The sequence below is a fragment of the Lepidochelys kempii genome, chromosome 15, assembly GCF_965140265.1.
Source record: "Lepidochelys kempii isolate rLepKem1 chromosome 15, rLepKem1.hap2, whole genome shotgun sequence".
Lineage (NCBI taxonomy): Eukaryota > Metazoa > Chordata > Testudines > Cheloniidae > Lepidochelys > Lepidochelys kempii.
The window spans coordinates 6,804,861-6,832,170 of NC_133270.1; the positions used below are offsets into that span (position 1 = coordinate 6,804,861).

Below are 27,310 nucleotides of genomic sequence, written 5' to 3' on the forward strand. Positions count from 1 at the left end.
CTCGCCCGGCCCCGGCCCCTTCTCGCCCGGCCCCGGCCCCTTCTCGCCCGGCCCCGGCCCCTGCCCCTGCCCCGGCCCCTTCTCGCCCGGCCCCGGCCCCTGCCCCTGCCCCTGCCCCGGCCCCTTCTCCCCCGGCCCCGGCCCCTGCCCCGGCCCCTTCTCGCCCGGCCCCGGCCCCTGCCCCTGCCCCTGCCCCGGCCCCTTCTCCCCCGGCCCCGGCCCCGGCCCCTGCCCCGGCCCCTTCTCGCCCGGCCCCGGCCCCTTCCCCTGCCCCGGCCCCTTCCCCTGCCCCGGCCCCTCCCCCGGCCCCGGCCCCTTCTCGCCCGGCCCCGGCCCCTCCCCCGGCCCCGGCCCCTTCTCGCCCGGCCCCTGCCCTGGCCCCGGCCCCGGCCCCTTCTCCCCCGGCCCCGGCCCCGGCCCCTTCCCCTGCCCCTGCCCCTTCTCGCCCGGCCCCGGCCCCTTCTCGCCCGGCCCCTGCCCCTTCTCCCCCGGCCCCGGCCCCTTCCCCTGCCCCGGCCCCTTCTCGCCCGGCCCCTGCCCCGGCCCCTTCTCGCCCGGCCCCTGCCCCGGCCCCTTCTCGCCCGGCCCCTGCCCCGGCCCCTTCTCGCCCGGCCCCGGCCCCTTCTCGCCCGGCCCCGGCCCCGGCCCCTTCTCGCCCGGCCCCGGCCCCGGCCCCTTCTCGCCCGGCCCCGGCCCCGGCCCCTTCTCGCCCGGCCCCGGCCCCTTCTCGCCCGGCCCCGGCCCCCGCCCCGGCCCCTTCCCCCGCCCCGGCCCCTTCTCCCCCGGCCCCTTCTCGCCCGGCCCCTTCTCGCCCGGCCCCGGCCCCTTCTCGCCCGGCCCCGGCCCCTTCTCGCCCGGCCCCGGCCCCTTCTCGCCCGGCCCCTTCTCCGGCCCCTTCTCCCCCGGCCCCTTCTCGCCCGGCCCCGGCCCCGGCCCCTTCTCGCCCGGCCCCTTCTCCGGCCCCGGCCCCTTCTCCGGCCCCGGCCCCTTCTCTCCCGGCCCCGGCCCCTTCTCGCCCGGCCCCTGCCCCGGCCCCTTCTCGCCCTTCCCCTGCCCCGGCCCCTGCCCCGGCCCCTTCTCGCCCAGCTTTGGTTCTCGTCTCCCAAGGGTGAAGAGCTTTTGCCTAACCCCGGTTGCTGGGCTCCACACGGGGGCCCGGGTGAGACGGAACCGCCCGCAGCACGCCGGAGCTCAGACTGGATGCTCGAATGGTCCCTATGGGCCCGAGACGCTGTGAAACTCTTTGGCCCAGGTTGGTGGGGACCAAGTCACGCCCCATCCTGCCTGCTCAGGGGCTACGCGACAGGCGCTGAGCTGGCGGCATCGGTCCAGCTCCTGGTAGGAGGGAGGGTGAGCTAGTGGTCAGGGCGGGGGCCTGGGAGTCCGAGCTGGTTTCTAGTCCTGATTCTGTGACCTCGGGCAAGGCACTTTGGGAGCTGTGCCTTGGTTTCCCCAGCTGTACGCTGGGGTTCGTGATGCTTGGTCACCTTTGTGATGTGCTTTGAGATCCTCAAAGGGTCTGTACATCCACACCTGAAGTGTGAGTTGTAGTATTCAGAGTAACAGCCGTGTTAGTCTGTATTCGCAAAAAGAAAAGGAGGACTTGTGGCACCTTAGAGACTAACCAATTTATTTGCATCACAGACCCACCACAGAGTGGGCATTCACTGTGAGTCCCAGCAGAGAGGCTAAGAAATAAATGAGCCTAAAGCCTGAATTGTCTTATTACTCCTGCATTTCCAGGGCAGGTTTGAGGCACTTTCCAGGGGCAGAATGAGGGAAGCACTGCATCTGTAGCTGCTCTGAGTGCAAGCAGAGAACTTCAGTGTGCCGGGCTACCAGCATGAAACCCCTCCTCTCAGGAGTCTGTGGACTGGCTCTCCCCACCCCTAACGTACAGTGGCCAAAGGGAGGTCCCACCCTCACTTATTCGACACTTGCTCATCTGCAAGGCCTTGCCCTGTCCATAGCCAAGTCCCTCATAAAGACACAGAGGTAGCTCCTCAGCTGGTGTAAATCGGCATAACTCCACTGACTGCCAAGCTACCTCCACCTAGTCTGACCCCAGCCTCTGCCTGCACTGGCTTGTGGATACATTGCCTGGTTGGTGGTCCCCTTCCCCGGACTTCTAGCGCCATTATTCTGTGATTCTATGATCCTTGGGTTGGGAGCTCTCAGGCACGGCCCGCCTGTCCTGGAATGTCGGGAAAGCACCGAGTTCATTGTGGGCGCTCCCGTAAATAGTATGTCTTGGGAACGAGGACGCGTGGCTTAGCTGCTGGGAGGGGGAGGCCCAGCCGACAAGCATGGTTAATTCTGCCCAACCTAGAACTCTTTCCTCTCCAGCTCCTCACATCTCTTCCCTCATCCCGTTCACAGCCAGACCAGAACCAGCGGTGGCCTCCAGTTTCTGAGCTGGATGCTGCTGGGCCATGGGACTGGTACCAAATGAGAAGGTGGCTGTAAAGGGGAGAAATATCTTGTACCTCTGCTCTCAGCTTTCCTGGCTCTGTGGCCTTATCACCGGTCCAGCCATACTACCTGAAACAGTGTGCGTTCTTGGACAGCAAGTTCTCGGGAGACTGTTAAGCAGAGTGTCCTTTATGCCCATGCATGGCTTGGGTTACATACGGCTAGGCTGAGCAGCCATAATCCATTAGCGCTCATGATAATTGCTCACAGCGGCACCCTGACTTGTGGAAAGCAAGGGCCGAACATCCAGAGAGAATGAACCTCTGGCGGCAAGAGGAGGCTGCAGAGGGATGGAATGGAATCAGAGATGAGCGAGTCAAACCATGGAGACAATCAGGGCGAGGAAGATAGCGTTCTCAACTGCTGCAGGAGTGTTGTTCTGTCCTGCTACTTCCTGCTGTCCCCCCCACACTCAGCAGCCAGAGCATGGCTTGCATGTCTGTCATTCTCCCTCTGTCCGCTCTCTTTTGCCCCACAGCAGCTAGCAGGGAGGGGTTCAATTCCCAGCTCTGCCACAGATGTGGGGGCCTGCTAATGGCCTACGGCAGCTCGGAGAGGATGGTGGGTGTGGGCCGGGGGGTTGTTGGTTGGTTGCTCATGGGGGGCTGGAAAGAGCCCAGCCTGGCAAGCAGAGCCCACCTCATGGGGAGGGGTCTGTCTCTTTTCAATCCATGGCCTACATGCAGGGGCTGTGCTGCTAGGGATTGGGCTTGGATGGCTAGATGGATGAGCACTTTCCCTCCAAGGGGCCTGAGAACAGCTGCTGGTTGCACAGAGGAGCTGCTGGAGTGGGCTCAGCCCTGCTGGCAGCTGGTAATGGCTGGGGTGGCCGGAGAAGAAGACAGAGCTGCGGGTGGATGGCTGCGGGGGCAGAGAGCGGTGGGGCTGGAGGGGAATAGGAAGCCTTGTGTGAGGTTAGATGTAGCTTCTCTTTGGGAGGGGGGCAGGAGGAAGAACCCAGCTGTCTTTTGAACGCTGCAGTTCAAACACCACCAGTGCACCTGATTCAGCAGGTCCTGCTGTGGCCTGTCTGTGTTCCCAGCTCTCCCAGCAGTGGGACATACAAATGCTGCTGCCCTCCCGGGTGTAATGCAGGGGCCCATCTGCTGCCCTATTTCCACACAGGCAGGACCTCAGAGTCCTGTCTCCATTTCCAATCCAGCCCCAGCTAAGGGCATGAATAAATTCACAGCCATCGGTTTCTCCTCTGCAGAGCAGGGTGGGGGGGTCAGCGCTAGGCACAGCAAATAGTGACTCAGGACTGAAACACGTGCTTGGAGATCAGCGGATTGCCTGGAACAGGTGGCCACTGGGCTGTAAATGAGCCTGTAGCTCCAGGTGCAGAGAGGCATGACTGCTGTGCATGTGCCCAGAGCCGTCCCTTGGGTACGGCGAATTGGGGCAACCGCCCTGGGCCCCGCACTTTGGGGGACCTCAAGCTTCCATAAAATCATGAGGCGGGAAACAAGGAGGTGAGCGGCAGGCGGGTGGGCAGGCAATGAGGAGCCCCCCTATCAGAACCTGCCCCTCCCCACAGCGCCTCCTGCCCACCAGTGGGCCCTGCTGATTAACACCTCCCCCTCCCTCTCAGCGCCTACTGCCTGCCACAGATCAGATGTTTCGCGGTGTCGGGGAGAGGGCTGAGGGCGCAGTGCACTTGGGGGAGGGGGCAGAACTGGGCGGGGAAGAGACGGGGTGGGAAGAAGCAGGGTTGGGGTGGGGCCTTGGGGGAAATGGTGGAGTGGGGGCGGGCCTGGGCAGAGCTGGGGGGGCTCGGTGCCTATGTCCTGGGTCCTGCTAGGGATGGTCCTGTATGTGCCCCCACAGTTTGAAAACCTCTGTGCTAAATGGAAGGCAGAAATCTGGGGATGGGGGCAAAGAGCCCGCTGGGATCATTGGTATTTTGAATTTTCTGGCCAGATAAAGTGTATGTTGCAGAATTCCCATAGTATTAGAGCAGGTGGAGAGGTAAAATAATAATAATACCTCCCTCTTATACAGCACTTTGCATCAGTAGACGTCAAAGTGCTTTACTATGAAGGTCAGCATCATTATCCGTATTTTACGGATGGGGAAACTGAGGGGAAGTGACTTGCCCAAGGTCACCCAGCTTGCCAGTGGCAGAGCCAGGAATTGAACACAAGTCTCCTGAGTCTCAGTCCGGTGCTCTGTCCACTAGGCAATGAGCCTGAGAATGACTTGAGGAATTCCCATACCAGGCACACAAAGCCATACTGTGGCATCTTTGGTGAGATTTAGCAAATTCCCATCCTGAACGGTGATGAAAAGCCAAAATCTTGAAAATTTTCACCAATCAAAAAAAATAAACAAAAACCAGCGCAGATCAATTGAAATGTTTTGTCAATTTCAAGAGGTTTTAAAAACACATCTATGTACTAAAAATTAACTTTAATTTCTAAACAAAAAGTTCATTTGAATCCAGATTTTTCCTTTTGAAAATGTCAAAACAAGAAGTTTTGACAATTTCTAAATTCCCAACTCCAAACATTTTTAAAGTAGAATTTCAGCACTGACCCTTTCCCACAAAGAGTTTTGGTTTCAATGAACTGGCATTTAAAAAAAAAAAATTATGGAAAGATTCCCAACCAGCATTCCTGCTCAGCACTGAGATATGCAGGAGATACACTTCCTTCTATTCCGAGGTAAAATCCATTAGCATTCTAAAACCATGTAATGCTATTCTTCATGCAGTTAGAGCCAGGAGTTCACCAGGAGTTAGGCTGGATATTAAGAAAAACTTTTTCACTGGAATGCGTTACCTAGGGAGGTGGTGGAATCTCCTTCCTTTGTGGTTTTTAAGGTCAGGCTTGACAAAGCCCTAACTGGGATGATTTAATTGGGGATTGGTCCTGCTTTGAGCAGGGGGTTGGACTAGATGACCTCCTGAGGTCCCTTCCAACCCTGATATTCTGTGATTCTAAGGCTGAACCATGGCAGCCCACAATACAGAGAAAATGAATTTAAAGGGCTTGCATACACAAAGAATTAGTTCAAAGCAAGCTGGGGTGTGACTCTACACTGCACTAGCCTGCCACAGACCAACTGTCCATGTGGATCCTGCTGCTGCTCATTACCCGCTTGTTAGTGCATTTAGATCTAGACCTGTTTCAAAAGACTAGATGGAAGCACAGTAAGGACCTGTTGTCTGGATAGTGATTTGGACGGCCCAAAGAGTTAAAGGTGTTTATAAACTTTTTGACTTTCCACCATTAAATAGTAATAGGCAGGTTTGTGTTTATTTTAAACAGGGCTCTGGTTTTATTTGGTTACTTATTAAACAGCCGAAAGCATTTGTTCAAATTGAAAGTATATTGATTGAACACAAGAAAGAGTAATACATTCAAAACAAGCTTGTATATTGAAATTATGATGGAGTGATTATGCAAAACAAACTTAGACCTGATCAAAGTCTCCCTCCTTTTGTAGTCAAAATATTAGAGTTTATGTTTAGAGCAACCTTTGATGGAAAGGAGAACGTTAATTTTACTCTCACTTCCTTATCCAGTTTTTACCAGACAAGGTGGAGGAGAGACAGAATAGAAAAGATGGGTGAAATGCGGCTTTTGTTGAAGTTTTTGGAACACTGAACTGCTGGTTAGTTACAAGTGGATGCTTTGGCTGGCAAGTGGACCAAGACACCTGATGCTTGGACCCTGGTTAGTTATGATCTGTTCAGGGCTGTCATCTGGTTGGAGCATTTCTCCTTACACAAGGCAGGTTTGGATGGATGCAATATAATTGACTTCATGATTTGATGAAAAGTCAAGAGAAAGAGAACTTACACTACGTTACAGCATCCGGGAACCCCCAGCACTGAGACACGCCTGCATCCCCTCTGCAAGATCACAGCACCTGGGAACTTTCAGCACTGAAACATCCCTATACCCCTCTGCTAGATCACAGCACCTGGGACTTTGCCACTTTGTCACCTCAAATCAATGTCCACTAATTTTGGGCATCCACCTTGAGACATCTTGATCTGATCGTCAGAGAACCCTAGGGTTAGAAGTAGGGTGACTATACATCCCGTTTTGGCCGGAACAGTCCTTTTTTTAAGCCCTGTCCTGGCTGTCCTGCCTTTTTTGGCAAAAGTGGGCATTTGTCCCATTTACTCTTGCCAACTTAATCAGGAAGTTTTTTTGCTGTGGCTCTGGTCTGCTTCAGCTGGAGTTGTGGGTGCTCAGCTCCTCTGAAAATCACTACTTAAGGCCAGATTTTGAAATATCTTTAGACTTCTAATGATGCAGATAGGTGCCTAGTGGGAATCTCAAAAGCACCTGGGCCCTAGCTGCATTTTAGGCACCTAAATACCTTTAAAAATCTGGTCCTTCTCAGGTGGGACACTCAGAACTATGGGACACTTTTGAAAACATTGGTCTTAACCTCCTATGCCTCAGTAGCCACCCACCAGGTTAGCCCTTCACCTCCTCCCAGGGCAGTGAGTGTCATTATTCTCAGTAGCCTAGGATCCTGCAGGGAGGTTGGCCTGTGAGTTCATTACTAAATATTCCAAAGATGTCATGAGATCTTTTTAAATGCAAGGCAAATGCAGCGGGTCTGAATGGAGGGCACACAATCCGGAGAGGGGAAGAGAAAGGAAGGCATCCTGCCCTAGCACGTCATGGTTAACTCATGTACCAGGTCCCCCCCATAACATTCCTAGCAGAACTTCATCCCCCAGATACAAAGCACAGCCGTGGTTTATGGTAGCAAGCAAACACCATGGGCATGATTCTCCAGTGCCTTGCATCTTGTGCAGTCATTTACACCAGTGGGTGCAAAACACCACCGTATCAGAGCAGTAGCATTTTATATCCACTTTGCACTTGCCTTGCACGGGTGAAAGTGACCGCATGAGGTGCGGGACAGCGATGAGTTAGGTCCTGTAGCTTTCAGTGCCGCAACAGCTTTTGAGGATAGCACAGTAGAAACTGACGTGATAGATGACCAGAGTCCAGTGCGTGATCTTCTAGCTCTTTGGGAAACTTGCCTTTTTTTGCTGTAAATCACACATCTTTTCTTTGCCCTATTATATTACAAATATGCTGGAAATCTTTGTTTGTGCCAGGTTATTACTGTAAGCAGTTTGACTGAGCTCTCCCCTGACATCTAGTGGTGAGCTGATGTCAGAGGAGGGCCCTGAAGACATTGAGTGGCCAGCAGGGAGGCTGGAGGAGAGGTGCGGGGAGTGGCCAGCAGGGAGGCTGGAGGAGAGGTGCGGGGAGTGGCCAGCAGGGAGGCTGGAGGAGAGGCGCGGGGAGTGGCCAGCAGGGAGGCTGGAGGAGAGGCGCGGGGAGTGGCCAGCAGGGAGGCTGGAGGAGAGGCGCGGGGAGTGGCCAGCAGGGAGGCTGGAGGAGAGGCGCGGGGAGTGGCCAGCAGGGAGGCTGGAGGAGAGGCATGGCGAGTGGCCAGCAGGGTGCCTGGTAGAGAGGCGTGGCGAGTGGCCAGCAGGGAGGCCGGCGGAGAGGCGCGGCGAGTGGCCAGCAGGGAGGCTGGCGGAGAGGCGCGGCGAGTGGCCAGCAGGGAGGCTGGCGGAGAGGCGCGGCGAGTGGCCAGCAGGGAGGCTGGTGGAGAGGCGCGGCGAGTGGCCAGCAGGGAGGCTGGCGGAGAGGCGCGGCGAGAGGCCAGCAGGGCGGCTGGTGGAGAGGGCCAGAGCAGAGCCCCGCAGAGAGGCAAGGCTATGGGCTGTTGGGGCGACGAGCGAGTGCCCGAGCAGCGGAGGGTGTAAGGTGCCTCCTTACCCGTCCCCTTCCACGCAGGGTGGGAGGTGAACTCTGTGGCTGAAACTCTGAACTCTGGGGCTGCGCTGGCCAAGGACAGCAACTGTGAGTGGGGTACAGAGAAGGGACAGGCATGTTAAAGGGACTTTTGGGTTGCTGGACTTATGACTGTGAGGGGAAAAGGACACTGCCCAACTTACTTGGGGATGGGTCTTTTGCTCCTGGTTTGTTCATGAGCCCGAGCTGCAGTGTCTTCCCAAGTTAATGCTGAGCTAATTCCCTCCTTTTATTAAAAGGTTTTGCTACACTGAGACTCTGTGCTTGCAAGAGGGGAAGTATTGCCTCTTAGAGGCACCCAGGGGGTAGTGTGTAATTGTCCCAGGTCACTGGGTGGGGGCTCAAGCCGGTTTTGTGTGGTATTATTGAAAAGGAACCCCTAGACCAGTGTTCTTCATTGCAAGGCTTGTGAGCCAGTGGCGGCTCTCATCGACCTGAAGCGCAGCTCCCTAAGTTCCCTCTGAGCCGCTTGGCCCTGCAGCAGGCTATAAATAGCCATGCAGCAGCTCTAAAGGGCCACACAGCAGGGACCTGGAGAGGAGAGAGGTAGGGGTGGGCAGGAACTGGGGAGGGGAGCAAGTTGGGTCTTGCAGGGCTGCTGTGGGCCTCTCCCCTGGCCCCGGAGCTCCCGTGCCGCCTGCCGGCAGGGGGGCAAAAAAGAGCCCCTTCCCCTGGAGCTAGCTGCTGCAGGGAGGAAGGGCTGGGAGGAGTCCTCTAGCCCCAGCCGCAGAGCAGCCTGCCTGCACCCCAAACTCATCCCTGGCCCCACCCCAGAGTCCACACCCCCAGCCAGAGCCCTCCCCTTCCCCCTGCATCCCAACCTTCTGCCCCAGCCCTGAGCCCCATCCTGCACACCAAACCCCTCATCCCCAGCTCCCCCCTAGAGCCCTCACTCCCAGCCAGAGCCCTCACCCCCGCATCCTACCCTCTGCCCTACCCTGGGCTACCTCCCACACTCCGAACCCCTTGGCCCCACCCCATGTGGCTCTCACATTGAAGGTTTTTTGCCAAAGTGGCCCCCACTTCAAGAATAGTGAAGAGCACTGCCCTAGATAGTGAACCTGGCCCTTGTTGCTGCTGGTTCCACCTTGCCGAAGGTTTACTTTACCATCTAGGTGTCCTGGTGATTTTACTTCCCCAGGATTGCTTCCATCTACCTGTTTTTGTAGTGCCCATTACTGTAGTCCCTACACACTTTCATTCCACTGAAGAAAACCAAAGGAGGACTTGTGGCACCTTAGAGACTAACCAATTTATTTGAGCATGAGCATTTATTTGAGCATGAAGAAAACCAGTGTCTACCCCAATAAACACTTTAAATAAAAGTGGAGACCTCCAGCAGCGATGCCACTCGTGACCCGAAGAGGGAGCTCTTTGCTTGTCTAATGCCCTAAGATTCAAAATTAGATGCACAGCAGGGAGTCTTGAAATTCAGGAGTGACTGAGCCAGAGGCAGGGAGGAAGAGAGTCCCCAGGTGTGGTTTGTTCTGATGTTAGTCTGATGGGTGTACATGGGCCTGGCTGTGTTGTGGGATGTTTAAACCCGTGGTGGGACCATTGCTGTTGCACAATTTGCCCTTACACACGCTGGGGACATTTGCCAAGCTCTTCTGGCCAGTTCACTGGCTCTGTGCCACCTCTACTCTCCCCTATACCTTACGGCTTACAGCTTACAGCTGCTTCGTGCTACTGGAACTGCACCAGAGAAACCCCCAACCTAACAAAAGAGCCACATGACTCCCCCCAGCCCCATCCAGAAAAGACCTAGGGTCTGATTCTGATCTCAGAACTCCACTCCTGACTCCTAACCTTAAAGACCAGTTGGGCTTGTGTTCTCCATCAGATAGGCATAGGGTCCAGAGGGTGGGGGGAGGGTGGCAGGTGACCAGTTTTCTGCAGGGAAGTCCGGTCAAAAAGGGGACCTGACAGTGTCCAGTCAGATCTACTGACCCAATGTCCAGTTGCTGCGGGCCGAGGAGGTGGGGAGGCACCGGGTCATCACCCGCACCAGCCCCTACTCAGCTGGGGCCACATCCTATCTGCACTGGGCAGCTGCAGCTCCCAGCCCTGGTTCTGCAGGTGAGGCCCTCCCGACCCAGGCACAGAGGGGTGAGAGGAGAAAAGCAGCGAGCGGCCGGTGGAGGGGGAAGAGAAGCAAACAGTGGGGCAGGGCTTTGGGAGAAGAGGCGGGGCAGGGCCTCAGAGAAAGGGGCAGGGGAGGTTCTGGCGCTCCTGCTGGAGTGTCTGGTTTTTAAATATTTCAAAGTTGGCAACGCTAGGTGGGGTATACCTAGGCATAGTGGGGTGAAGCTGAGCAACAGGGAAGTTAGACGGACTCCCTCCAAAGGAAGGATGGCACAGTGGTTTGGGCCCCTAACCTGGGATTTGGGATATCTGGGTTCATTTCCCTGCTCCTCTACGACTTCTTGTGTGACCTGAGGCAAGTCACTTAGCTTTTCTGTGCCTCAGTTTCCACATCTGTACACTGGGGAGAATAGCCCTGTTCTGTCCCACAAAGCATCTGAGCACCTCACCATGCCTATCGTTTTACGGGGACCAGAGAAGTATCGTAGACAGGCTGGCGTGCTGACGGTGAGGTCTATGAGATGTTGGAACAATCTTCCTAGTTTCAGTTGCTGGGGCTGGAGAAAGAACTGGGAGACATCCAGCAAGGACCAGTCCTGCCCTGGCTGGCTAGACCTTCTCCACAACTGACAGCTCTGACGTTGCTGAGCTCGCTAGCATCCTACATGTATCCAGACCCTGTTCCTTTAGAAGAGTTGATTGGCAGAAAGGATATTTGTTTGCTACATGTCAGCAACCAGCACCCCATTTTGTTCCCTTCCGAGCTGGTGATGGGGGATCACCAGTTCCTCCATGGCTGCAGGTGAGTGTAGCTCCATTGACTCTGTGGATTGACATCACCCGAGAAGCCAGCCCCAGCTCCGGATCAGTCCTTTAAGGCCAAATTTTGGGATTGGGAGATGAGTCTCTCCATGTTTTGGTGCCCAGTTTGACACCCCCTTTTCAGAAGGTGCTGAGCACCCGCCCCCTGAGAATCAGACTCTGTGCAGGTGTTTCAAGGGTGGTGCCCAAAACCCTGAGTCACTGTCAGGGGGCAACAGGGTCTGCACACCCTGCAGCAAGCGACGTCTGGCAAAGCAAGGAAGTCCTCTATGCCCAGAGGGCATGCAGCATGGGCAGAGGCCGTGCCTGCTTCCTCTCGGGGACAATCCAGCCTTCCTAGCACCCAGATAGTACTGCCAAATGCTGATGAATCAGGTAATCTCTCCCTTTATCTGTTTGGGGCCTGGTACAGATCCACCCCCTGCCACTCCCCATTTAACAGTGATCCCAGCAAAAAAACCTCCCTCCAGGGAGGCACTTCTCACCACTGGCCCCATGACCTTTCCCCACCTTTCCAGCTTAGGAGGTTGGGGCAGGCAGAAGGATGTACCTGGCATGATGCCCTGTCGCTCGGTGACAGCTTTCCAAGGGGGCCTGAGATCTGCGGGAACCCTATGGGGCTGCAACTGCAGGCACAGGTGAGGGAAGGCAGCAGCCCTGGATAAAGGGTGGGGGATTCCCACCCTGGCCTTCCCCTGCATGCTTCTTTCCACTTCTTAGAGCCCCCTTGCTCATTCCCTGGCTGGCAGCATAGTCATCTGTGTCTTGGGGGGGTTGCGGGCTACAAGGAAAGGAAGATACCCATGCGCCAATAACTATACTGGCAAACAGAACCCAGCCTTCCTCACGGAGCAGTCTCTGGGCAGTGTCACGGTGCCAGCCAGCCGGTCTCCCTCCCTCCCCGCACCTCGCCTCCTGTCCCTTCACAGGGCTGTCGTACCCGTCACTCGGAGTGAGGGCCGGCACTGACAGAACCGTGCTCACACTGATGCTGGCATGTCCAGACCGTGTCCTTGCCTCCCCTGTCCTCTCCAAGACGCTGTGGGTCCCTGGAGGCCCAGGGCAGCCCCTGCCATCTCTGTATGGAGAGACAACTCAGCCCAACCACCAGGGGTAGGATTCAGGGATGGATTCAGGAAGGCATCTCGATATTAGACAGTAATTCCGTGGCCTTTAATCTGACTAAGGCCCAGCTCCTCAGCTGGTGGAAATCGGCATCGCTCCGCTGACTCGGAGACTTGGTGTGGTGGTCACAATGACTGCAGTGGAGTGTTGCCGATTTACACTACAGGGATGCAAATTACCAGCAACTTCTCTCCATTCGCAGCTCCCCAGGGGACGTGCAGGGAGATGGAGTGTACTTACCCAACCTGGAATGTGGCCCAGACACTTGGGCTGACCCCAACTCCCGTGAAAATTACCAGTGGATCTTTAACATCTGCAAGGGGGCCCCAGCCTTCATTTTCTCTCTCTGGTCCAAAAGACCATGATGGCACCCAACATTGCTAACTCCAAGCCTTTCAAAAAATGGGGGGCCTCAAATATCAGGAGATGGTTTTTAATTTGCTTTCTGGCCCTTGAGGTTACACTTAGATTATGTTTTCAAAGCTTTTCTCTACAATCACACGGGCTAGAAGCTGCATTCATTTTAAAAAGTTAGAGTTCCCCACTGATTCCCCTGACTCTGGGAGCTGGGGCTTTAAGACAGACAACTCACATGAGCGAATAGCCACTGATGGACCGATTCGCCAGCATCCTAGCTAGTTATTTTTTTAACCCAGTTATACTTTCGGCCTTCACAACATCCCCAGCAACAAATGCCACAGCCTGACTGTGCGTGGTGCGAAGAAATATTTCCTTATGTTTGTTTTAAGCCTGCTGCCTGTTAATTTCATTGGGTAACTCCCAGTTCTTGTGTTATGTGAAGGGGTAAATAACACTTCCCTGATCACATTGTCCCCAGCGTTCATGATTTTATAGACTTCTGACATATTCCCCGCCGTTGCCTCTTCTAAACTGAAGAGTCCCGTCTTTTTAATCTCTCCTCCTGTGGAAAGTGTTCCATACCCTAATCATTTTTGTAACTCCTCCCTGTACCTTTTCCAATTATAATATACATTTTTTTTAGATGGGGCAGCCAGAACTGCCCCCCATATTCAAGGTGTGAGCATACCATGGATTTATATAGTGCCATGATCATATTTTCTGTCTTCTCTCTTTCCTAGTAGTTCTTAGCAATCATTGTTCGCTGCTCTGACGGCCGCTGCCCACTGAGCAGATGTTTTCAGAGAACTCTCCACAATGACTCCAACATCTGTCTTGAGTGGTAACAGCTAGTTTAGACCCCTCACTTTGTATGCATAGTTAGGGTTATATTTTCCAAGGTGCATAACTTTGCATTTATCAACATTGAATTTCATCTGACTTTTTGTTGCCCAGTCACCCAGTTTCGTAAGGTCTCTGAATAACTAGGGTGTCAGCCACAACTCCCACCTACGGTAGGAGCTCAGATACCATGGTGATGGGTTAGGCTGGCACAAAGGGGATCTAGGGCAGTATGATGGGGTGCTCTGCTCACCGCAGGTATGGCGCCTCCTCCTGGCTGTTCTGCGGAATAACTTACCAGGTTGACACCTCTCCCCACGACTCTAAATTGTCCCTCCACCTCTGTCTGCAGCCCCTCTCTCACTCCAGAAGCTGCTGTGGCCTCTTCCTGACTCAGCCCCCCAGCCAGGTCGCTCAGCGTTCCCCCTTTGTGGGTTTAGTCCTTCAAAGTCCCTGTCACTCACACAGCGACCCAGGCAGACTTCCAGTTCACTGCCCCCACCGGTGCCACTTCCCCAGGTCCCACCCTCTACTCCTGGTTCCAGGTCAGGGACCCTCTCGCCAGCAGCCAAAGTCTGTTCCCTTCTTGACCTCACTGCCTTTCCCTGAGCCCCCTCCTATCTTCCTGCCCGCCCCCCTGTGGGTTGGCCACCTCCTTTCTCCCAGGGAGTGGCAGCAGACTGCATCCCTTCAGCCCCCTGTCCTGCTACAGAAGGCCCATCTGTTCCCACACAGGTGAGCTTCCCCTAATTAGGGCTTTCCACTGAGCCTGCCTAACAGGTTAATTGGCCCATCTGGCCTCCATGAACCCCTTCAGGGTGAGTGTGGGGTGGACACCCCATCCCAGGCAGGCCTAATACCTTCCCCTCTGGGCAATCCCCCCAGCACAGCACGGGCCTCCACCAGACCCAGAGCCTCTGCAGGAGACCCCTCCCTTACAGCACATGGCACATTCCAGGGCAGGCCAGAGAGGGGAGGGGCATATTGGGGGCAGGAGAAGGCAAACCCTGGTGGGTTTTTCCCCCTGTAGCATCCCCAAAAGGACATGGTTTTGGCTGAAAAAGCTGAGGCAACCAAATCCACAAGGGGTTAAATCAGGGATGCTCCACTGAAGCCAATGGGCATTGAAATGAGGGGGGGGGGGGAGCTAATGAGGGGCAGCCTGCAGAGGGGACTGAACCAAGCCCCAGCTGCTCCTGAACTGGGAAAGCACAAGCTGCCTCTGCACCCATGCAGGAATGGATCTGGCCTTCAGGGAGCAGGGTTTCACCTAGCTGCCATGAGGCTGACCGTGAATCAGCCTTGCCTCCTCTGTTGGGCCAGTGAATGCCAGCCTCCCCGACACTGCGCAGCCAGGACAAGGCCCCAAAGTCTCCCAGGGAGTTAACTTGTCAGCAGGAGGTTCTGTAATGTATCACAAGCCAACAAAGAGCCGCTCCGCCCAGCCCAGCAAAGGCAGGGCACATGCTGATACCACGCCCTGCCAAGTTCTTTGCTTCTCAGAGCTCTTGGCAAAGGCGGGTGGGGAGCACAAGCTCCATTTTACAGCTGGGGAAACTGAGGCACTGCAAGGGGCAGTGAGTTGCTTGAGAGCCTACAGCAGGCCAGTGGCAGAGCTGGGATGAGAACTCACCTCTCTGAAGGATCACCACACAGATGTCCTCGGGGGGCGGGGAAGATTATCAAAAGGGCTCAGCTCTATAAAGAAATGAGCAGATTTTCAAGAGAAGCGAGGAGCTGAACGCTCCAGGCATGGATACCAAGCACTTGGAAGTCTGTGCCCTCTGTCACCCAGAAAGGTTGTTCTTTAACCCTTTCCTTGTTGCAGGACACGCTCAGGTAGATCCTGGAAGTGTGCCAGGTGCACCATGGTTAGGCCAGGCACCCACCATCCTGCGAACGGAAGTGGAATGAACTCTGCTCTTGGGATCAAACCTAGCATCTAGGAAGGGGTTACACCGATTGTTTTTTGAAGCAGGCATTTACTGTAGAGATGTGTGTCTTTTAGTGGGTCTGTTCCCTTCCAGTCCTTTAAATAGGCTCCATCGAGGACCCTTGGGATTCCCAGAAACTGCACAAGCAGCTGGGTCTTTGCTCTCCCGCTTCCCCCCCCCCTCATCTCCATGATGGTGGCCATCAGATCAGAACATTCAGGGCCCCTAATGGACTGGGCAGCCATAGCTCTGGCTGTCATTCTCCTGCCTTCTTGATTCCCTGGACCTCTCTCCATCAAGGCCATCAAGAAGCTGGGGGCTGGGAAGGGGGGGGAATGGTGACACTGAATTGTGCTTCCAACAGGAGAGGGGGAAAGAGGGCTATTAACAAGATGGTCCTTCTGTACGTTCAACTCGAACTGTCACAAAGCATTAGGTGACCTGCTCATCGGAGGAGCTGGACGGGGAATGGCACCGCGCAAAAGAGCAGGGGTCACCTTGCAGTTAAATAGTATTATGGGCTGCCTGCAGCCAAGCGGCTGAACTTTCCAAACCACCTTCAGATATGGGAGCCTGAGAGTCTTGGGGCCATTGCACAGCAGGGGGATGGAGGGGCTGCGATTCTCCCCCAGGTGGCTAACACGCCCGGAGAAAAAAGGACGTATGCTTTTTGATTTGGTCCTTGAAGTTTAGCCAGCAGGAATCAGGGCAAAAGAAAGGTCGACCCTTTAATAAGACAGGCAGATACTGCAGCTCCTATGTACAACTAGGTAGGGACATATAGGGAAGTTACAGCCTGATTCAAAGCCCATTGACATCCGTGGAAAGACTCTTCTATGCGCTTTTTGACTCTTAGTACATAGCAGCTAGGAGATGGAATCCTGTAACCAGCTGGTAGATCCCATCAGAGGCCATGAATCCCAGCCCATCTGGCAAGGTTGGGGAGCCAGAATGGCTAAGGTCAGCAGACTCCTGCAGAAGCTGTGATCCTGGAGATAGGAGGGACACTGGCTGCAACTCTGGCACTGAGACAACTCGTAGAACTTTACTCATCAGAGAGGCAGGGTTTTCCAGGCTTGTAACTGCTAGTCCACGACTGGAAGGACGGACACAGCCCCGGGGGAACCTTCATGCTTGTCTGATCAGGAGCAACTTGTCTGGAGCTGGACGCTGGTGAAGGTGAACGGGGAAGGTAAGACCCCAAGGGGGAAGCTCCTGTGAGTGCCCCTGCTGTTCTTGCCAGGCAGTCTCATGCCACTCCTTTCCCTGGCAACAAGTAGATGGCCAGAGCTCTGAGAGGCACCCTAAGAGCAGCTTCATGCCAGGAGTAGAGATGCAGAAGCAGCAAGTGGATCAGTACCACTTGCTGCAGGGGCTGGAGATGTGTTAGCTGCATCAGTAGGGAGTTAATACTAGAGCTTAACTGTCATCCCTTTCTGTCCCCCAAGGACCCACAACCAGGAGACCATTTGACAAGGTGATGGGAGCAGATCAAGAACAAGTCAATTTCCCTCCCCAAGTGACCAGAGCTGGTTTCTTCCAGACAGGATGAAGCTTTAATGAATTCACTTGCATTCGCACATACATCACAGCCCCATGTCAAGCCTGCTGGAGTGGACAGCACTTCCTCTTAGCGGATGAGTTAATGAAGCTCCTTCCTAGCTCATTGAGGAGAGCCCTGTATTTCTGGGGGCCAATGGCTGTGTGGGATCTGTATGTGATGCCCCCTCGCTGTGGTTAATTCATCTCCCTAGCATTAGTGTATGTTCACAGGCAAGAGCTGCTTCAGTGGCAGTGACAATCTCCTCTCTGCAAAGGCAAGGGGCTGAGTATATTCCAGAGTCCATGCCAGAGTGAGCCTGGGTATCTGTATTCTAGTTCCTCCTCTGCCTTTTCCCAGCAGGTTGGCCTCTTGTCTGGGCCTCTCTTTTCTGGTAGTGAGCGACACCCTTTGCTCACACAGATGCACCTGACAATCAGCTAGTCTGGAAGATGGTTCACTGATTCAGCATTGCTTAATATGCTAGGCACACAGAGCATGTGTGTGTGGGCGGGGGAGTTGCCCTCCCAGTGCCACATTATATCCCCCTGACATGATGGCATGCCAATGGAATTCCAGCACTTCAGAGAACACCCCCACTTTGTGCATTAGTGAAGCCATGCACAAGGTCTCCATGTTTAACAAACCCTGGCTACCTCCATACAAACACCGTGGAAGGATCAAAGTTGGGGCCTTCAGCACCAAGAGCACAGGTCCTTAACACCGAAACTAAAGGAATAACTCCATCAGGTCTGACTAAGTAGCAGGCTGTTACAGTTACTAGGCCAAGCCACTAGAGGGAGACATGATCGCACACACTAAGCATCTTGTGCATGGATCCATCCCCTTCATTTTTTCCCCAACAGTTTTACAGTTGTGTTATATAGTCATGATCAAAGCCAGGGGGTGGTGGCTGGTCTAAATTCTGCTGCTGTTGAACATGGTTAAACTATTCATATTCTTACAGTAGTAACTAGAAGCCAGGCCCCTACTTTGCTAGACACTGTACACATTACAGGAGGTTGTCCTGGCCTTGAAAAGCTTACAGGTAAGGCTGGTAGAAATTTTTTTGTTAAAACTGTTTATTGGTGGAAAGTTGGGTTTTGCTTAAGTGATTTTTTTTTTTGGCTAAAATTTCAATTTTTCGGTGAAAAACTGAACACCTGAAAAACCAAAATATTTCAGTCTGGAAATGATCATAGAATCATAGAATATCAGGGTTGGAAGGGACCTCAGGAGGTCATCTAGTCCAACCCTCTGCTCAAAGCAGGACCAATCCCCAACTAAATCATCCCAGCCAGGGCTTTGTCAAGCCTGACCTTAAAAACTTCAAAGGAAGGAGATTCTACCACCTCCCTAGGTAACGCATTCCAGTGTTTCACCACCCTCCTAGTGAAAACGTTTTTCCTAATATCCAACCTAAACCTCCCCCACTGCAACTTGAGACCATTACTCCTTGTTCTGTTATCTGCTACCACTGAGAACAGTCTAGATCCATCCTCTTTGGAACCCCCTTTCAGGTAGTTGAAAGCAGCTATCAAATCCCCCCTCATTCTTCTCTTCCGCAGACTAAACAATCCCACTTCCCTCAGCCTCTCCTCATAAGACATGTGTTCCAGTCCCCTAATCATTTTTGTTGCCCTCCACTGGACGTTTTCCAATTTTTCCACATCCTTCTTGTAGTGTGGGGCCCAAAACTGGACACAGTACTTCAGATGAGGCCTCACCAATGTCGAATAGAGGGGAACGATCACGTCCCTCGATCTGCTGGCAATGCCCCTACTTATACAACCCAAAATGCCATTGGCCTTCTTGGCAACAACGGCACACTGCTGACTCATATCCAGCTTCTCGTCCACTGTAACCCCTAGGTCCTTTTCTGCAGAACTGCTGCCTAGCCATTCAGTCCCTAGTCTGTAGCGGTGCATGGGATTCTTCTGTCCTAAGTGCAGGGCTCTGCACTTGTCCTTGTTGAACCTCATCAGATTTCTTTTGGCCCAATCCTCTAATTTGTCTAGGTCCCTCTGTATCCTATCCCTACCCTCCAACGTATCTACCTCTCCTCCCAGTTTAGTGTCATCTGCAAACTTGCTGAGAGTGCGATCCATACCATCCTCCAGATCATTTATGAAGATATTGAACAAAACTGGCCCGAGGACCGATCCTTGGGGCACTCCACTGGATACCGGCTGCCAACTAGACATGGAGCCATTGATCACTACCGTTGAGTCCGACAATCTAGCCAACTTTCTATCCACCTTATAGTCCATTCATACAGCCTGTTTAAGTTGCTGGCAAGAATACTGTGGGAGACCATGTCAAAAGCTTTGCTAAAGTCACGGAACAACACGTCCACCACTTTCCCATCATCCACAGAGCCAGTTATCTCGTCATAGAAGGCAATTAGATTAGTCAGGCATGACTTGCCCTTGGTGAATCCATGCTGACTGTTCCTGATCACTTTCCTCTCCCCTAAGTGCTTCAGAATTGATCCCTTGAGGACCTGCTCCATGATTTTTCCGGGGACTGAGGTGAGGCTGACTGGCCTGTAGTTCCCCGGATCTTCCTTCTTCCCTTTTTTAAAGATGGGCACTACATTAGCCTTTTTCCAGTCATCCAGGACTTCCCCCGATCGCCATGAGTTTTCAAAGATAATGGCCAATGGCTCTGCAATCACATCCGCCAACTCCTTTAGCACTCTCGGATGCAGCGCATCTGGCCCCATGGACTTGTGCTCGTCCAGCTTTTCTAAATAGTCCAGAACCACTTCTTTCTCCACAGAGGGCTGGTCACCTCCTTCCAATGCTGTGCTGCCCAGTGCAGCAGTCTGGGAGCTGACCTTGTTAGTGAAGACAGAGGCAAAAAAAAAGCATTGAGTACATTAGCTTTCTCCACATCCTCTGTCACTAGGTTGCCTCCCTCATTCAGTAAGGGGCCCACACTTTCCTTGACTTTCTTCTTGTTGCTAACATACCTGAATAAACCCTTCTTGTTGCTCTTTACGTCTCTTGCTAGCTGCAACTCCAGGTGTGATTTGGCCTTCCTGATTTCACTCCTGCATGTCTGAGCAATATTTTTATACTCCTCCCTGGTCATTTGTCCAATCTTCCACTTCTTGTAAGCTTCTTTTTTGTGTTTAAGATCAGCAAGGATTTCACTGTGAAGCCAAGCTGGTCGCCTGCCATATTTACTATTCTTTCTACACATCGGGATGATTTGTCCCTGTAACCTCAATAAGGATTCTTTAAAATACAGCCAGCTCTCCTGGACTCCTTTCCCCCTCATGTTATTCTCCCAGGGGATCCTGCCCATCAGATCCCTGAGGGAGTCAAAGTCTGCTTTTCTGAAGTCCAGGGTCCGTATTCTGCTGCTCTCCTTTCTTCCCTGTGTCAGGATCCTGAACTCGACCATCTCATGGTCACTGCCTCCCAGGTTCCCATCCACTTTTGCTTCCCCTACTAATTCTTCCCGATTTGTGAGCAGTAGGTCAAGAAGAACTCTGCCCCTAGTTGGATCCTCCAGCACTTGCACCAGGAAATTGTCCCCTACACTTTCCAAAAACTTCCTGGATTGTCTGTGCACCGCTGTAGTGCTCTCCCAGCAGCTCTCAGGGTGATTGAAGTCTCCCATGAGAACCAGGGCCTGCGATCTAGTAACTTCTGTGAGTTGCTGGAAGAAAGCCTCGTCCACCTCATCCCCCTGGTCCGGTGGTCTATAGCAGACTCCCACCACAGCATCACCCTTGTTGCTCACACTTCTAAACTTAAGCCAGAGACTCTCAGGTTTTTCTGCAGTTTCATACTTGAGCTCTGAGCAGTCATAGTGCTCCCTTACATACAATGCAGCTTCCCCACCTTTTCTGCCCTGCCTGTCCTTCCTGAACAGGACTCATGGTAATTGCAGCTGGGTGGCCTCATGTACCTGTTGCCTCTATGGGCTGGTCTCTTTGGTAGTCTGACCAGATTACATCTCCCAGTATGCACCATGGCCTCCCATGATGCACTGCCTCCCTTCTCCAAGAACTGGAACCGTGGTACATCATGGGAGATGGAGTGAGACCAGTGAGCCTGGCCTACAGTGGAGAATGTGAGCATGAGGACCCCAAAATTCAACTCCTGTGAGGCACCCCGGCAGCACTTTCAAATTGAAATCTAGGGGGTTGACTAAAATTCTTGGATTTTGAATTTTTCTCCCCAAAATTGAAATTTTGCGTGGAAACCTCATCTCCCATTTTCCAAACAGCTCCACTTACAAAATAAGCCAACAGACAGCAGGTAAAACAAAGACGGAGGCACACAAGGAAAGAAGTGGTCTTGTGGTAGCGTGGCCGGAGCCTATGAGATGAAAGCCCAGCCAAATAACCCAGACACAGAACCAGACACAGAACACCCGCCTGACTCCCCTCACTGGGGCATGGTGGCAGCGGAAGGGTCTCTGTTGTGTTGTCATTTCCTCTCAAACAGCATTTCTAAACTGCTCGTTACCGTTCAAAACCGGTTGCTTTCGGGCCCTGCTCTGATTAACATGGACATGCTCGGAGGCTGTGTTGTCTAGTGGTTTGAGAAACAAGTAGTTTTCATCTACACGACGCGCCCCCTGGTGGCGGCATGTAGTGTATATGTAGCTACATGCCACAGTGAAAAATGAGCTGTGCGCGCCCTGTGGGGCATTGCTACACATGGCAGTGAAAGGCTCTGGTAGCAGGGAATGCTTCAGCCTTTCCCCACTGCCTTCCCCTGCCAGACCCTTTCCCCATGGCAGGGAAAGACTCTAACAGTGGGGAAGCAGCAAACGCTACACTGCTAAAATAGCAGTGCCGACAGGGAGGCACTGTTTGGGAGACTAGGGGCATGGAGTAGATACCCACATCCTCCAGGCATGTCTTTATTCCCCTAAGCCGTGCCTCATGGTCTACGCTGCTTTTATACCCCTGCTGGGGGGCCACATGCGGACGTGGTCTATATGCTGCTGAAAGAAGCATGCCGTGGAGAGGTGCCCTTAGGGCAGATTTCTGAAGGCTCAGAATCCAGCCTCCTAAGCACTGTTGAAAAACTGTCCCTTAGTCTGGTGCCTAAATGGGACGTGAGCTCTTTCGAAAGCCTGAGCCTTCACAGCTCTGATTCGTTAGAGGTACGAAACATTCCCAGCTCCCAGTGACTTCAGTGGGGGATGCTCAAGAAAATCAGACCCTTACCTTCTCCCTGCGCTTGTTTCCCTCTGTTAAATGCGGATAATGGGCTAAATTCATCCTTGGTGTAACACCATTTACTGGGGTCAAATCCATCCCTGACGTCACTTTTACCCAGTTTTAGAAGGTGCTTTGAGATCCGCAGCTGGCGGACACTCTACCCCCGTGAAGCGTTAGTAGTCAGTATCACTCTGTGGAAGAGAGTTGGTAAACGTTGCTGTTTCCTTTCTTTCACCATGTGCGGCTGCAGGCTGAATGCGAACTGGCTGCTGGGTAGCAAAGAAGGCCAGGAAGCCTGCATTGTACATGAGCAGCAACAGGAGTGTGGGGTTGGCAACGCTCCCCTGAGATGCCTTCTGAAGGGGCACACGCAGCTGACACTGATCAACGTCATTCCCACCGTGGGGCTGCTGCGATTCATAAACAACTGGGGGTTACATTGGAGTGGGGAAAGAAAATTACAGGCCCTGTGGAGTGACAGGGAAGCCTTTGAAATACAGTGATTTATAGGCCTGCCCTCTCCCCGCCCCTCCTGCAGAGGGGTACTCCAGCACAAGGATCTGAACAGAGATGCAGAAGAACTAGGAGCCTTCTTGAAGGGCCTCCATCACCTCTCTTGTTTCTTGAGCAGGGCTCCCTGATGAACATCCATTCTTTGGTCCATGCACCGAGAGCAAAGCTGGGCAAGAGGGGATCCCCTGTACTGTGTATCTTTTGGACTGCTGGGACTCGGACCAGCCTCCTCTGCTGTTGCCTGTCCCAGCCTGATCAGGAAGCAGATAATACTTGTGCCAGTGATCAGGTGATTAACCAGCCACACAGAATAACTCTGCTGCGCTGGCAGCTGGGAGGATGAACTGCTGTAAGGTTCCAGAGGGCAGTAATGCCGCCCGTGCTGGTCTCTGCTGGAAGAGTGCGAGTGTGTTCCTGTTTGATACAAACACACTCCTCTCGGGAAGAGTATTCTGGGAAAGGGCAGCAAATAGAAATACTTGTGTGTCGGATCCCCATCCCCTCCCTGTGCTGGGTTGTGTGTCTTCCAGATGTAAACTCTTTGGGGCCAAGATTCTCTCTCTGTCTGTTTGTATAGTGCCTAGTACAATCGGGGTCCCCTTCCTAACTGGAGCCATGGGGTGCTATCATAATACTGTGATAATCCCATAATCAACAACAACAGTAAATAGGTGAGTTGGGATGTGGAGCTCCCCCGCCCCCAACTAGGTCACTTATTTGAATTAGCCTGTGGAACTCATTGCCACAAGTTATGATTGAGAGCAAAAGCTTAAAGGGATTCAGAAAGGGACTGGACATTGATATGGATAATAAGAAAAATGACAAAGTTAGTGTGGTATGGATTAAAGAAATGAACAAGAGTTTTGGAAAGGACACAAACCCACCTGTGCTTCTGCAATACTTTTAGTACTAATAATTATGATGGGCATAACCCAGACTGTAACTAACAGGGGTTAAGAAGAAACTTTCCCTGGAGGCAGGTTACTCCATCATTGTCTGCTGGGTGGGGGAGTGGGGGCTCTTGCACCTTTCTCTGATGCTTCTAGCCTTGCTAGTGGCAGCAAGGTCTAGGTGCTCTGATCCACTCTGGCAATTCCTATGTTCCTAAGGATCCAGAAATCATTATTATCTGATGACTGTTCACCAGCCTCTGGGAAATGAGCTGATGAGTCTCACTTCGTGCCTGGTGGACAGATCTGTCTACCTATCTAATGTCACCAGGGACAGCAGGGACTGAACAAATGTGGCGATTGGCTGCTCAGACATCGGAGCAGGAAGGTAAAACATGGATAAGACTGACCTCTCCCTCTGGATGGTTCTTCCAAGACAGAGGGAGGCATATTGGTGGGATGTTTGCCCTGCACAAGATACTTAAATTCATAGTACCCAAGCACCTCACAATCTTCACCATACTGATGCTCCAGACTGTGAGGCAGGGCACCCCATTTTACAGACGGGTAAGTGAGACAGAGAGAGGCTAACTGATTTTCCCAAGCTCTCACTTGCAGTCTGTGACAGAGCAGGGAATCGAACCTGTGTCCCCTAAACTGCAGGCTAGCAGACGAGCCCCTGGACCACCCTGCCTCCATTCCCTAGCTCTCAGTTCCTAAGGTTGCAAAGCCAGCCTCTTTCACTAGAACTGGTCAACCTAGTGGCTGTGGTTGGGACCCTCCATTTGTGTGTGTGAGGTGGGTCAGGAGAAGGGAAGCCACCCAACAGTGCCCCCCAGTCCCTCTTCCCAACCCTCTTCTACCCTCAGCTTCCTTCTCTGGGTGGTGTGTGTGTAAAGGGGCTTGGGGAAGGTCCACGCAGCAGCTGCCTTTGATCAGCCTAACATGTGGGAGACAGGAATGCCGCCTCATGATCAAAGGTGGGAACTCGGTGACAGCCAGGACTTGGCAAAACCTCATCCATATTAATAAACAGGGGTGGGGTTACCAACCCACCCACGCAGCCCAGTCTGCGGCCAATCAAGACTCCAGGGGAGGAATCTCGGCCCACAAGGTTGGGGGAGGGAGAGGAGAGATGCCCCTGAACTGTTTCACAATCAGTGCACTTACAGATAGAAGAAATACACAAGCAGCCTAGTCCGTTCTGTCTGCCCAGCCAGGGCAGCAGTGCTCCTTGCATTGGATGATAACACCGAACACTGGGAGTATGGTGAGCAGGGGGCACAGACTCGCATCCATCTGATCACTCCCTGCTCCTTTTCCTTCTGCGTAGCCAGTGACGCACATTCTTCTTTCCCTTTCAAGATTTCTAGAAAGAACAAAGCATCTGGGAAATAAACAGCAAGCAGGTTAGCTGGGGAGACACGTTCTGGTGGCAAAGAGCACAGATAGCACATAAAACACCTTGGAAGGATTCGATTTTAGCGGTAAATGTCGATTGCACTGCGCATGAACAGACAGAGGAAAAAATATTTCCACTGATAATCATCCAAATTTACCGATTGGCAGAGTAAGAAAAATGCTGCTTGAAAACGTATTTGAGTTTGATTTAAGGATATTTACTTTGTGCGTTTGCCGTGGGATGTTGGGAATGGGTGTTTTAGCCATTCTGAAGCTTTAACGCTTTGAATCTCAACATCAACGGTCATTAAATGATTATTGGCTGACCTCCTATAATTTCCCATAAGTAAGAAAGTTTAAAGTGATAACAATGGGGGGGGGGGATGCTAAACCCCTATAATCTTGCACAACGGCGAAACTTTAAGAGATAAAAATTTAAAAATGCTTGAAAACAAAGATTGATATTATCCATCAACATTATTTTTTAAAAATATATCAAACATTGCGGAGCCTGCACACGCACCTAGTGCATCGCTCCCAGGTTATCGTTATCCACGTTCCTCCCCAGCCCCCCGTCGCCCCCCAACACACAGCAGATCCTTTAGTTGTCTCCCAAGCAGGCGGGACATACAAAAGAGCCAGGGAGCTAGATGCTGGCCTCCAAATCTCCGATCAGTTGAGACCCTAGGGCACATGCCATCCAGCCTACACAGGGCTCCGCTCCCAGCTACAGGACACACAGCCTGCAGAGCGGCACTTGCCCTGGGAGATACAGGCACCATTCAGGCCCACCCAACCCTAGGATCACATACTGCTAAAAAACAGAGACTGACGCCCACCTCCCATGTTCACAAAGGGCTTGGGACACTGTCTGCTTTTAAGCTCTCAGAGACTTTCCCAGTCAGTCAAATTCCCAGCCTCCTGCCCTGGCTAGCCTCCCTCAATTAATCCCTTCTTGACAATACTGCCCCCACCTTGTAAGAAGAGGGAAAGAAAGAGGACCCAGAGCTTAGGGGCAAAGGACCATTCCAATGGTTGCTCTGTCTCCTCTGTACAAGACAGCCTGTCCCCTGTCACTTTGCGCCTGAGATGGCAGAGGGAGGGCTGTCCTAACACTTTTATCATCCCCATAAAGATGAGGAGAGGGTTAAAAGGTCACTGACTATAAAAACAACTCAGAGGAAAAGGGGAAGTGGCCAAGATGAGTTATTCTTCTCTTGAGAGACAGCTGGGTTCTAGAAAAGGGGAAATCCAGGTCCACGCTCTTCCCTCCATTACAGACTCAAGAGTCCCACTAGGTCATGTGGCCTAGGTGCCTGTATAAGGGTGCAGGATTTGTGGGTCTGCCTTCAGCCCGTGAACCTATCTGATGTCACCTTCTCTCTCTTTTCCCCACTAACCCACTGTGCAGCTAGATCCTTGCTGTTAGTCTGGGAAACTCCTCTGGGGGAATTGGCTTGACCGAGCTGTAACGAGCTGAGGCCCATCTCAAAGGGGTGAGGACACTTAAAGGCAGGATTCTCAGCCAGGGAACTGCCCGCTGATGGAGAGAAGAGCGATCTGCTGCATCGGCACAACCCGGGCACACTGAAAACCCTTCGCGTCACCCACAGTGCAGCAGAAGCAGAGTCTAGCAGAATTTGCCTAGAGGGGGAGGACTTCCCTGCAGCGTTAACACAGGGGATCAGCCCTGGGGTAGCCTAGCCTGGGTGTGAGCAGCCACAGTGCAACACCCAACCCAGGTTGTGTCCTTACAGGCGCTGTGCTTCACCGTGTGTGGCAGTTGGACTGCTGGGGGCACATCCCAGGATTTGTTGTGCTGCAATAAAATGAGCTGCTCTTTGATTCTTTCCCAGGGAATTGCAGGAGAACTGGTCTGTCTTTGATTGTGCCTCATACTACAGAAGCAGAGTGGGCCAGACCCTGGACTGGGATCAGGTTCTACTTCCTCGTCTATCAGGGGACTGTTGCCTCTTGTCTTAGACTTAGATTGTAAGATATCAGGGACCGTCTTCCTGTTGGTGCAGCGCTTAGCACAATGGGGTTCTGGTGGGGTTTTGCAAGTAGTACAAATAATGGTATCTACAACACAATAACTTTGCCTTTAAGGCACAACTTAGGCCCTGCTAGAAACACGTAGTGACATATGAAGCATGAGAAGAAATCTGGAGCTATGTCAATATGACCACCTAGCTCTTAGACAACACTTCTCATCAGTCAAACCCAAAGAAAATGAGTATCCTTATCTCCATTTTACAGAGGGGGAAACTGAGGCACAAAGAGGGACTTGCCCAAGGACACTAGGCAGGTCAGAGCCAGGATTAGGAACTGGGTCTCCTAAA

General features: G+C 53.0%; 1 long non-coding RNA gene across 2 annotated transcripts; it reads left to right on the plus strand.

The window, feature by feature from the left end:
- Positions 1–966: 966 nt before the first annotated feature.
- On the plus strand, positions 967–26,779 carry LOC140898742 (uncharacterized). 2 transcript variants are annotated; one of them, XR_012155084.1, is made up of 5 exons: positions 967–1,252; positions 22,796–22,966; positions 23,787–23,955; positions 24,933–25,054; positions 26,380–26,779. It is a non-coding gene; the product is annotated as an uncharacterized lncRNA (long non-coding RNA). The 2 variants fall into 2 exon arrangements; XR_012155083.1 differs by lacking the exon at positions 967–1,252 and having other exon boundaries at positions 22,342–22,966.
- The last annotated feature ends 531 nt before the right edge of the window (positions 26,780–27,310 follow it).